A 13504-nucleotide genomic window follows, 5' to 3' on the forward strand; every position below is an offset into this window, starting at 1 on the left:
GCTGCTGAGTGATAATCTGCTGGAAATTAAATTCATCAGGAATATACCTGTATACAGATTACTTCTTTAGCAATGCCATGAAACCAGTAGCTGGGGTGGAGAACAATGTGAAATGAGGCACAGTTACAAACCATCAAGTAACCAAATGTTCCTTGGCTACTCTAGCCTTTCTGAACCAGATATTGGTGAATGTAATATGAAGACTCACAAGCTAAAGTAGCTTGATAAAGGGCGCGATTCCACTAGAGCGGCGCGCGTCTGCGAGACGCGAGCCGGCTCTTCCAGGTCTGCGGGGAAAGCAGACGAATCCCATCAGCCGTGCCATTGCACTCTATGGCAGAGTTTCCTCGCACTATTTGCCTGCGGGGAAACTCTGCGGATTCGCGGCGGTTTCCACTCAAGTAGAAACGCGCTCTAACTGATCCGTTTGCATATTGTGAACTTAGCCTCGCTTCCGTTTTAGTCCCAAAACTTGGAGAGTAACCAAATTTCATTTTTTCAGCAACACCTACAGAAAAATAGATGAGACAAAGACACAATAACTTCATACAGCTTTACAGATATATAGGTGCAACATGTCCCCCCTTTTTTTTTTTTTTTTGATCAGAGTTCACCTTTACATTTATCCAGGTCCAGATGGTGCTGTTAACTGGGGTTGGTCCATGCCACATGTGTCGAACTCCAGGCCTGGAGGGCCAGATCCATGCCAGTGTTTAGGATGAACTGAGAAAGAGAGGAATGTGTTCTACCTGATGGACCACACCTTTCATGATTCTGACCCATCAATTCATTTGAGCTGTGTCAAAAATGTGTGAGGACCTCGGCCCTTGTAGGACCGGTTTAACAACCCTGTTCCATGCAAATAGTTCTGAGCTGATGCAAGATTATGTAAATTCAGTATGCAAATATATGTAGAAGACCAATCAGATTCCACCTAGGTGAGATTTGATTGCTCCATGTTAAAGCTGCACCAACTTATTTGGTTGACTATCCTTATTGGTAATGTTCACCCTCGCTCCTTGTAGACATTGCAGTAGAATGGAATGGCTTTTGCTAGGTGAAATGAAAGGAAAGGGAATTTGCTGAAGTACAGACTTATGTGGGAGGAATTTCCTAAAATGAACACCGTAGGCCGGACTTTCTGCTAGAAATTTTCTATGGAAAACGTTGCACTGAAAATGGGTATCTTGAGAAATAAAGAAAAACTTTAAATATCTGACATAAGTTTGAATTATTGGTTCTTATATATGTGGCTACATTTTTGTTTTGATTTTGCTCATCCTAAAATAATTTCATCTACAGCAGGTGATCATTTAACCGCTTTTTCAACATCGGGAAATTATGTGCATGCCATTCTCAGCACGGCTTTGCAGTAAGTCAACCTACAATACAAGGGGTAAGTCTGTGCTTTTTACTGTCAAGTTTTTGCCTTTATCATCTATTCAAGTTACCTGAAACTGCGGCCCATGATTGACTTCTGGGAGAGGAGGGGGGGGGGGGGATTTTTTCATGTGTGGGGGATAATTACTGCATTTTATTTGGGCAACAATTGCTTTATTTTAGATGGGGATAATGACTGCACTTAATGTGGAGGATATTTAATGCGGAGGGTAATTACTGCATGTCATATGTGGGGGATAATTACTGCATGTCATATGTGGGGATCATTGCTGCATTAATTTCGTATGTGGGGATAATTGCTGCATTTCATATGGAGGGGTAATTGTTGCATTTCATATGTGGAGGCAATTCCTACATTTTTTTTTGTTTTTTTACTGTATATACTCGCATATATGCCACATTTTTGGGACACAAAGTGTCCCAAAAGTGTGTGTGTGTGGGGGGGGGGGGGGCTTATATGGGAGTCATGTGTGGGAATAAACCTCCTCCTTCTTCCTGGTGGTGATCATCCCATCGCTTGCACAGCTCTCCTTGCTAGATGTCCAGGTTTCACTTTCTTCTCTTCTAGAAAAACAAAGTCGTAACCAGATGTGTCTGTGGATGAACTACTCAGGCTATGTGCAAAGAAATCTTTATTTGTGCCATTCGCCAATCCAATGTATTGCTGTCTTGGCTGCATTTTGTGGATAATCTGCTGTTAAAGCAATGCAGTAAATTTCAGTAATGCTTAATCTCATTACCCCAAATATCTAAAAGATGGATGTAGTAAATTTAATAATTTCCACTTATCACTACTCCTCGCTGTAGTGAATTCCCCAGTTTGCTTGTTATTGATAGCTTGTGAACTCCGTTGAGTCCCCTGTGCATTTTCTAGCTTTCATCAACCAGTAAAAACAATGATTCCTAATCCAAAGCTGACAAAGGTCTGCTTTACTATATTGCTGTTTTTGATCCTGTTTGACATTCTTAGCTTTTATTTGTAAAGCGCCATCATGCTTTGCAGTAGTTTACAATAAGTTAGGAATTGTGTATATTACAAATGCAAGGCAAACAAGCGAACCCTTTCCTGTCAAACTTGCAGTATAACATATGCATCCGAATCTTTCAGAGAAGTACATTCATTTAGAGGAGCATTGTCAAATCATTTTGGCACAAGACTTGTAACTGGTGTCTCTTTTTTGTTGACTGCAAAGTGTCTCTGACAGAAGTAGAATGTTTAAAGAAAGCATGGAGTAAAGGGCATATAGAGGCAGTTGCCTGGATGTCCTGTTCAGCTTTATGGATTGAGTGTTGTCTAACATGCACTCATGGAACAAATAAAAACATTCTAGTTAGCAAATAAAGGGTATATCCAAATAATAGAAGAAATTATTGAATTTAAGGATATGTTTGTGAAGAGTGAAAGGAGGTATCCTGTGATATCTAAGATTCAGAAAATGTATATAGGAGTAAAAAAGACAGACCATATTTTTTAAGGTAAACGTAAAAGGAGGTAATGGAAAAAATAGCAACAAGAATAAGTGCTTTGGTGCACTACTTCATCAGAAATCTCAATACCCAGCACTGTTCTCCCCAGGCTCTTTGAGCCGGGTGCCCCACCCGGCTAGTTTTAGTGAGCACCTGGCTGTCATCAGCTCACCTCCTCCTCTCTGTAAGCAGAGTTGTGCAGAAAAGTGCCGGCCTTCCATTCTTTCATCTCACCCCACCCGGCTATTTTTCATGCCACCCGGCTGGAAAAAATTTCTAGGGAGAACACTAGCCCAGGAATTAGATCATAAGACCCTGACTAGGTGGCACACGACTCAAGTTACAATTGCAAGGATGTCCCCAGGTACAGAAGAAGGTTACTGTGGAGATAGATGTACATTCTCAAATTTTAATGTGCGATCATCCTGTTTTGCAACCTTATTGGATGAAGTGGTCAGATGTATAGAAAAAACTAAGTAAAATTAAAACAATACTACTACATGGTATCTCTCAAGTAGGGGCTATAGGAGGTCTTTGGCACCTCATATGTTAAACCCCACAAGGGGAATTGTGGAATTGTCTCAATAAGATGGAGGAGCCCTGTGTCGCCCACATATATATATTATTCCAGAGGGGGTGAGCAGCTGTTACAAGCCAACTGCGGTCGCCCACTCCCCAAGTATCGACAAAAGACAACAAGGAGTTGCAGCACACAGCTCTTTGTTTATTTAGAGCAAAGTATGAATATACATGCAAACAGTTTCGGTCGTCCCTGACCTTTATCAATGGCAATGAACAAATGATTCAGGTTACAATATATGCCCGCCCACACAGGAAGCAGGATATGACATACCATGTATTGCTCCCCTTTAACATCAATGACAGTCTTTTGTGGTAGTTGTGGATGAGACTCTTTATCTTCTTAGATGGTAAAGCTGCCCATTCTTTCTGGCAAAAAAATGGTGACCTTTCAGTATAGGCCTTGTTGACTCCTCTCCAAATGTAGCCTTTATGGTTGTGGCCAAAAAGTTCAATTTTAGTCTTATCGCTCAAATGACTTTGTGCCAGAAGGTTTGAGGCTTGCCTCTGTACTGTTATTCATATTGTATGTGGGATACTTTGTGGCATTTGCATATCATATCAAGAATTCAAATTACAAAGGAGCATTTGCTGGAAATTGTTGTCATGTTAACTCATGTAATTGGGAGCCGTTCTGTGATAAATCACAATCAATAATACCAGATCACAGATATCTTCAGTAAGGGCTGATTCACACTACAAGAGCTTTTTAAGTGATTTTAAAAGCTCTTGCTAATGCAATGCTATTGGGGATCTTTACAAATTCACATCGCTCCAGTGAGAACACACAAATAGTCTGTCATAAAATTGCATCGAGTGTACCTAGCATAAGAGGTGTCCAAGTAGAATAAAATCCAAAAATGAAGAGGTGGCTTACCTCAGAGATGACACTAGAGGAGTTAAATGCACAGCTTTTTCCTATTGCTGGCACTTATATTTGGCCTCAGGAAGTGAGCTAAATGTGCTCACGAAATGCATTGCTGTAGTATAAATAAACTTGCATTTTTTCCATAACTAGTGTCCTCTCTTATAATTTAGTATTTATATAGTGCTGACATCTACCGCAATGCTTTACAGAGTATATAGTCTTGTCACTAACTGTCCCTCAGAGGGGCTCACAATCTAATCTAATCATATTGCAACAGGATCTGGATAGGATGGCTATATGGGCACATACATGGCAGATGAAATTCAATGTTGACAAATGTAAGGTCATGCATTTTGGACGTACTAATGGTCTAGCACCATACAAAATAAATCGGATACAGTTGGGGACATCAAACTTGGAGAAGGACTTAGGAGTACTCATTGACAACAAGTTAAATAAATGTACTCAATGCCAAGCAGCTGCAGCTAAAGCTAACAAAATTTTGGGATGCGTCAAAAGGGAAATAAAAACTCGAGATGCTAGCATAATATTGCCCCTGTTTAACTCTCTAGTAAGGCCACATCTGGAATATGGAATTCAGTTCTGGGCACCACATTACAAAAAAGATATTGCAGTTTTAGAGCAGGTGCAGAGACGAGCAACAAAATTGATGCGTGGGATGGAAGGTCTCACTTATCGAGAAAGGTTAGATAAACTGGGTTTATTTAGTCTAGAGAAAAGACGCCTTAGAGGGGACCTAATTAACATGTATAAATACATCAGAGGGCAATATAATACCTTGGCGGGTGAGCTTTTTGTCCTTAGGCCTTCTCAAAGGACTAGAGGACATGATCTGCGCATGGAGGAAAAACGTTTTAGCCATTTATTTAGGAAAGGGTTCTTTACAGTTAGAGTGATTAAGATGTGGAATGCATTGCCACAGGAAGTCGTTATGGCAAACTCTATACCTGCATTTAAAGGGGGCTTAGATGCTTTCCTTGAGTTGAAAGACATCCATGGCTACAATTGCTAGGTAATGCCTAATGATGTTGATCCAGGGATTTTATCTGATTGCCATCTGGAGTCGGGAAGGAATTTTTCCCTTTAGGGGCTAATTGGACCATGCCTTGTAAGGGTTTTTTCGCCTTCCTCTGGATCAACAGGGATATGTGAGGGAGCAGGCTGGTGTTGTACTTTATACTGGTTGAACTCGATGGACGTATGTCTTTTTTCAACCAAAATAACTATGTAACTATGTAACTAATCCCTACCATAGTCATATCGCAGTCTAGGGCCAATTTAGGGGGAAGCCAATTACCTTATCTGTATGTTTTTGGGATGTGGGAGGAAAACAGAGTGCCCGGAGGGAACCCACGTAGACACGGGGAGAACTTACAAACTCCTTGCAGATAGTGCCAAGGCTGGGATTCAAACCCTGTCCCTCAGAGGGGCTCACAATCTAACCCCTACCATAGTCATATTTGTATGTATGTATCGTGTAGTGTATGTATCGTAGTTTAGGGCCAATTTTTAGGGGGAAGGCAATTCATTTATCTGTATTGTATGTTATTGAGATGTGGGAGGTAACTGGAGTGCCCGGAGGAAACCCACACAGACACGGGGAGAAAATACAAACTCCTTGCAGATGTTTACCTGGCTGGGATTCGAACCGGGTACCCAGCGCTGCAAGGCAAGAGCACTAACCACTATGCCACCGTGCTGCCATACTACTGTACTATATTGTACTAACCTCTTCAGCAGTACTTCACAAAGTACGTAGTCATGTCACTGACTGTCCTCTGAGGAGCTTACAATCTAATCTTGACATAGTCTAATGTCCTACCATATTATTATGTATTTATATAGCAATGACATCTTCTGCAGCACTGTGCAGAGAACATAGTCATGTTACTGACTTTTCTCAGAGGAGCTCACAATCTAATACTACTATTTTGTGAGAGAGAACACTAGCTAATGTGTTTTTTTTGTTTTTGTTTTTTTTTTGTGGAAAAATTTCCTACTTGCTTGTTTAGGGTTACTTTACTCATATCTGGGGAGAAAACACGGCCCGAATCGACTTTGGGTTGCACTCTTACTAGGACATTTTAATTGGTCACATCCACTGTGCGTTATATACATGCCCACTGCATTCTGTGGCCATGAACATTTTTGGCCAATCTCCTTTAAAGGGGGGAGGGGGGCGTCATAGGTCTTGGGTGCCTAGGGGAGCCCAAAACCTAAATACAGCCCCGGCTTTGAGAGGGTGGAATCTGGGGGTTTCCCAGATGCCTGACATCCCCCTCTGGGAAATGAGTTTAGGGGTAATGGAGTACACATTACCCAACTCCACGAAGAGTTTAAAAAAAATGCAACAAAGAGGAAAGTCCTTTAAATGTCTTAATTAACCATGAACACTTACCCTTAACCCTCCTGGCGGTTAATTTTTTTTGCCAAATTGGCAAAAATCCTTTTTTTTTTTATTTTTTTTTTTGTGTTTCATGTAAAGCTACCAGAGTGGTAGCTACATGAAACACCACTAGATGGCGCATGTGTCCCTCTAGTGCGATCGTCGCCCACATAAATAGCAAACAGGGGAACGCGTATATAACGCGCTCCCCTGTTTGGCTTCTCCTGTCGCCATGTCGACGATCGGAATGACATCATGGACGTCAGCCGACGTCCTGACGTCAGACACCTCCGATCCAGCCCATAGCGCTGCCCGGAACTCATTGGTCCGGGCAGCGCAGGGCTCTGGCGGGGGCCCTCTTGCGCCGCTGCGTACGGGCGATCGCCGCAGAGCGGCGGCGATCGAGCTGTACGCGCGGCTAGCAAAGTGCTAGCTGCGCTACAGCATTTTAAATGGAGCAAATCGCTCCACCAGGGGCTGAGATATCTTCCTGCGCGGCATAGCCCGAGCTCAGCTCGGGCTTACTGCCAGGAAGGTTAAAGAGGAGCTGTTAGGTATAAGGTCTCAGAGAAAATAAACACATATATCAGTAGCTAAATATTGGCTGTACTTACATTACATATGCATTTCACTGTCCACGTTTGGATTTTTCTTACAAACACAATTGAAGACCTTGTCTGAAACCTAATAAAATATAACTTTTATTTCATAACTGTAAAAAAACGTTTACGTTTAGAGATTTAATATTTTCTTCATTTCATTTTTTACACAAAATTTGCTGGGCAGTGTAAGTATTATTTCCCATAGCAGGCCTATATATAGTCTTTGGTCAACTATTGTCACTGCCCTAAGCTAAGCAAAAAAAAAAAATATATATATATATATAATATGCTGTGCAGCTTCTAAACTAATAAAGAAAACCCCCCACCAAAACCGTCATGTTTCGGCTCATAAATGATAGAGCCGTCGTCAGGGCATAAATAGATAAAGTGCTAGGGTGCAAGTGTATTGTGTATAAACACGTTTGGATTTCACAGAATTTTTATATAGTATTTGCAGAGAATGATGCTCCTGACCGCTCATGGCAGGTTCCATGTTTGTCTGTCTTGTATGAAGCCAATTGTGATGTAATATCCTGCCTTACCCTGCTTGCTGATGATTCGACTCACAAAAAAGATCAGGATCAAAGATCCTAATGGTTCATGATCCGGACAACACTACTGTGCAGTGAATATTAATTAGCCATGTGGCTAGGAACAATAGCGGACTCCTGCAGTATACTCTAACGGAACCTGTGCCCTGTGAACAGCACATTGATTTTTCAGTGTTTACCCAGATGCCACTATTGTTTTGGAGATCAATGGTCAGCTTACACCCAATTTTACTAAGCCAAATTGTGTTACAACCTGAAAAATGACTGAAATAGTCCCCTACAGTGAGGAAACAGCACAACACACATTAAAGTAATATTCTAAAGTTAAAGTAAAATAGATGCAGTGAAGTAGATGGTTTCTGAGCTTTATTTAAGATGTTAGATTAAGCTAGCAGAGCTGGTGGTGCTCCTGTGTTGGGGAGGAGCCCCCAATGTGACACTTAGCACACAGGAGAGGAAAAAAACCCTTTGGAGGAAACTTCTGGAGGGCCCATGGCTAGTGCACTGCCCCACCTCTCCGGGCATAAAGGCTGATGCACATAATTCAATTTTCCCGTCAGATCGATGGGTCTTTTTCGATAATGTTTGGCATGTTCAATCTGCTCCCGATTGAGAAACGGATCAATTGTCAGATTAGTACTGCACAAAATCCCTTTCTTGATCAAGAGTAGATCTGACATGCTCGTCGATTTTGTTGGGAAAATTGCATTGTGTGTATCAGGCATAAAGGTGGTCTTGTAGCCTTGTAGGTGGTCCTCTTTCTGGCGATGGAAGATGATCTCCTGGTGTTCCTCTGCTGTTATTCTTCTGTTTCCTCTTTCTGGCGGTGGAAGATGATCTGCTGGTGTTTCTCTGTTGTTATTCTTCTTTCATCTCTTCAGGCAGGGAACCCACTTGTCTTTCAGTTTTCTGCATACTTTTTCTGCACACCAATTGTGTTTCTATGCAGGAAAACGCGCCCATTTTTTCACAGCAGCTGATGTAATTGATAGAGAAAACTGACAATGTGCAGAATCATGATGCAGAATGTCAGGTTTTTTTTTCTGCGCATATTAAGTGTGAACTATCCCATTGATTAACATGAGTTCTCAGTTTTTCTGTGAAGAAAACGCGCATGAAAACAGTCAAGCGTGTTCCCTGCCTCAGTCTTCCATGGCAGTCAGATGTTGTAGTAAAGATATGTGCAGCCGCACTCTAGGGGTACAAGTTGCACAATGTGTCTGCCACGCGGCTGAATGGCCAGCCGTGACTATGCAGGGAAAATGGCAAGTCCGGTGATTAAGTCATTGTGTGGACTTTGTGTGAGTGGCTGGAGCACAATCTTCATCGGAGGAAGCACTCATACCGTCACACAGGACGTTGCTCCTTGAGGTGAAGGAAGCAATGTTTGTAGCTGCGGCCGCAGCAACAAAATACCCCAATGACTTCATGAAGTCTGATCAGAACACTCTGGTCTGATCTATGCAAGGGGGGGTCTGAGCCCCACAATATGTCTGCCACGGGGCTAGAAAGCCACTCGTAACCATTCGGTAAAAAATTGTCATGTCCGGTTGTGAATGGCAAATCCAAACGAGACCTACCGAGCAGGGCTTAGTGGATTGAAGCATGTTTTTAAATTACCAAACTTATACCGCATGCAGGAGATCTTAGGGAATTTGGGAAAGAAGTAATTTCTTTTTTACCGAGCGGCCCTTAGTGAATTGAGTTCAATATGTGTAAATACTGTGATCACCAAATTATTAGACAAAATCCCAGTCCAAATTAACATGACCTTGTTCTATCCCTGCCACATTGATGCAGATTCATTAGCTACCGCTAATGGGCAGCATATTACTTTGCTGCTTGGCTACCAGGCTATGACCCGCAGGGTTACTACCCTCCTCCCCAGACACAAGAAGAACAGGAGGGTGAAAAATGAGGAGAGTGTAGGATTAGGTTGAAAGCTGAGATAGGAACTGATGGTTGGCAGAGCAGGGTCAGGTGGAAAGCAGAGACATGGTCAGTCGGACAGCAGAGCAGGGTCAGGTGGAAAGCAGAGACATGGTCAGTCGGACAGCAGAGCAGGGTTAGGTGGAAAGCAAAGACATGGCCAGGTGGACAGCAGAGCAGGGTCAGGTGTAAAGCTTAGACATGGCCAGGTGGACAGCAGAGCATGGTCAGGTGTAAAGCAGAGACATGGTCAGTCGGACAGCAGAGCAGGGTTAGGTGGAAAGCAGAGACATGGCCAGGTGGACAGCAGAGCAGGGTCAGGTGTAAAGCAGAGACATGACCAGGTGGACAGCAGAGCAGGGTCAGGTGTAAAGCAGAGACATGGTCAGGCGGACAGCAGAGCAGGGTCAGGTGTAAAGCAGAGACATGGTCAGGCGGACAGCAGAGCAGGGTTAGGTGGAAAGCAGAGACATGGCCAGGTGGACAGCAGAGCAGGGTCAGGTGTAAAGCAGAGACATGGTCAGTCGGACAGCAGAGCAGGGTTAGGTGGAAAGCAGAGACATGGTCAGTCGGACAGCAGAGCAGGGTTAGGTGGAAAGCAAAGACATGGCCAGGTGGACAGCAGAGCAGGGTCAGGTGTAAAGCTTAGACATGGCCAGGTGGACAGCAGAGCATGGTCAGGTGTAAAGCAGAGACATGGTCAGTCGGACAGCAGAGCAGGGTTAGGTGGAAAGCAGAGACATGGCCAGGTGGACAGCAGAGCAGGGTCAGGTGTAAAGCAGAGACATGGCCAGGTGGACAGCAGAGCAGGGTCAGGTGTAAAGCAGAGACATGGTCAGGCGGACAGCAGAGCAGGGTCAGGTGTAAAGCAGAGACATGGTCAGGCGGACAGCAGAGCAGGGTTAGGTGGAAAGCAGAGACATGGCCAGGTGGACAGCAGAGCAGGGTCAGGTGTAAAGCAGAGACATGGCCAGGTGGACAGCAGAGCAGGGTCAGGTGTAAAGCAGAGACATGGTCAGGCGGACAGCAGAGCAGGTTTAGGTGGAAAGCAGAGACTTGGTCAGTCGGACAGCAGAGCAGGGTTAGGTGTAAAGCAGAGACATGGCCAAGTGGACAGCAGAGCAGGGTCAGGTGTAAAGCAGAGACATGGCCAGGTGGACAGCAGAGCAGGGTCAGGTGTAAAGCAGAGACATGGTCAGTCGGACAGCAGAGCAGGGTCAGGTGTAAAGCAGAGACATGGTCAGTCGGACAGCAGAGCAGGGTTAGGTGGAAAGCAGAGACATGGCCAGGTGGACAGCAGAGCAGGGTCAGGTGTAAAGCAGAGACATGGTTAGGTGGAAAGCAGAGACATGGTCAGTCGGACAGCAGAGCAGGGTTAGGTGGAAAGCAGAGACCTGGTCAGTCGGACAGCAGAGCAGGGTCAGGTGTAAAGCAGAGACATGGCCAGGTGGATAGCAGAGCAGGGTCAGGTGTAAAGCAGAGACATGGTCAGGCGGACAGCAGAGCAGGGTTAGGTGGAAAGCAGAGATCTGGCCATTAGTCCAGTGGCAGACTGGAGGAAGAGGACCTGAAGCTTTACAGCCATGTTATTCTTAAAAAGGGAGGACAACTTGGGAGGGAACACAGCGGTGGTGCCAAGGACATGGAAAAAGGATATGGGGTGGAACCCAGGACGGAGTGGGGAGTATGACAAATTTAATTGAAAAATAGTGTATATTTGAAAACCATAATAAAGGCAAAATACAATGGGGTTGATGCATGTAGTTTTGGTAATATTGTTGTGCCCTTGTAATATTGCTTTATGCAGACAAGCACACAGCAATATTGCTGTTACTACCAGAAGCAGGTTACTAACATTACTAATGCGTTTTACCAGTGGCGTAGCTAAGGAGCCGTGGGCCACGTTGCAAGTTTTACCATGGGGCCCCCCAAGCACTCTATACATAACCATTGATACGGCGCACCAAAACCTGCCAATGGCAACTACAGTGTCAGAGGTGCAAGAAGAGAAAGGGAAACCGTTTGTTAATGATTACTACCATTCAAATTATCTATAGAATTGATTACTATGAGCACAGGACCAATAAAGAGCTAATACTGTAGTTGAGGGAGGGCCCTTCAGGGCCCCGATGCAGTCGCTACCTCTGCACCCCGTATTGCTACGCCCCTGCGTTTTACCATAGCAACACTCGCGGTACTAGAGTACTGCGGGTAATGCTAATAGCTGCTGGTAGTAACAGTAATATTGCAGTGCGCTCTCTGTGCCCAACAATATTACTACAGCTTTGTGCATCCACTCTAATGTTCCTTAAAGCAGTGTATATAAGTGATATAGGAGGGTCTAGCAGACTGCAGGATGCAGCTACACCACCAGCTACTCCTGATATCATAACGTGCTTAAATTCCATATTTGACACCCATTTATTTATAAAATATGGTTAATCACTGTCTTTATTAACTATACTCAGTGATGCTCGGATACCCCTTTTCAAAATCCGGATCCGGATACCCCGATATCCGATCCGGGTCGGATATCCGAGTTCAAAATTTTCCGATCCGAATGCAAATCGGATATCCGACCACAGTATCCGGGCTATCCGGGCAAATTCGGATATCCGGATAGAAAAACCGGAAGGGGCCTTTAAATTGCTTTAAAAACGTTTTTAGGGTATATGAGGCATGTAGCATCATTATTTTGTAAAGGGGAACACTAATTGATGATGTGGGGACTTAAAATCCCCCCCCCCCCCACCCAAAAAAAAAAATTGCTGTAAATTAACATCAGGCCCAGGTTCCAGACAGCGGTCATGCAGCCCACATTGTGTCCAAAGTCCAACCGCACAACTGGGACATGACAGTTTTCACCCCAGACACCTCCAAAAAATTACGCAGCAATTGTGTTTTGGGTTAAATATAGGTGGTATCAGTGGCCTGTGGCACCCTGGCGGTGGGAGCTGCACAGGCAGCAGGAGCAGGGCAATGCAGCAGCAGCAGCAGCAGCAGGTGTAACGTGTGCCAGGAGCATGCCGGATGTGGCACGTGCCAAGTGCCAGTCAGACAGCAGAGAAGACACTAGTGCACACTAACTGTCACACTGGCACTGCTCACAGCACAGCAGTTCTGTAGAAAGCTAACACAGTAGTACTACTACTCTAACAACTACTAGCACTGACTGCAGTACTACAGTACTAACTAAACAATAGAAGAATCTAGCTAAACAATAGAACAGGTGTGACTAGATTACAGAGAGCAAATACAGGACAGGTGTAGCAGCAAAGCTGGGCCTGCTAACTACAAAATAGTACAATAATCTATCTAACACAGAAGTAGTACAGTAGAGTAGGACCGGTGAGAGCACAGGTAACTAGAGACTAGAGCACAGAGCAGGGCAGGCTGCCTTGCCTAGGCACAGGGCTTAGCTGCTGGCTGCAGCTGCAGCAGCACCAGTGACAGTCTCCTTTCCTAGTCCCTAATCACACAAACTAAACTGCCTAAAATACAATCTATATACAATACAAAGCAATACAGGTGAATATCAAGTGTTGGAGTGTAAAAACGCTTGGTGTATTGAACAATAAATGCACTTGCACACAGACAAAAAGCACTGGAGCAATCTCAGTACAGTCAGTCAGTAAGTAGCAAGCAGGACGAGTGAGGCAACATGGCGCCCGCTATTTATAGAGGGGGGCTTGGCCAGGCT

The 13504-nt window shown here is 44.2% G+C and overlaps 1 protein-coding gene across 3 annotated transcripts in view; it reads left to right on the forward strand.

Moving 5' to 3' along the window:
* The first annotated feature begins 1308 nt into the window (after nt 1-1308).
* Nucleotides 1309-13504, forward strand: part of LOC137535995 (PH and SEC7 domain-containing protein 1-like) — a 492113-nt gene continuing 479917 nt past the window's right edge. For all 3 annotated transcript variants that reach the window (XR_011024492.1, XM_068257916.1, XM_068257918.1), the window contains exon 1: nt 1309-1396. The gene's annotated coding sequence lies outside the window, so the exon portion shown is untranslated. The remainder of the gene's footprint in view (nt 1397-13504) is intronic.

Source organism: Hyperolius riggenbachi, chromosome 10 (assembly GCF_040937935.1).
Source record: "Hyperolius riggenbachi isolate aHypRig1 chromosome 10, aHypRig1.pri, whole genome shotgun sequence".
NCBI lineage: Eukaryota > Metazoa > Chordata > Amphibia > Anura > Hyperoliidae > Hyperolius > Hyperolius riggenbachi.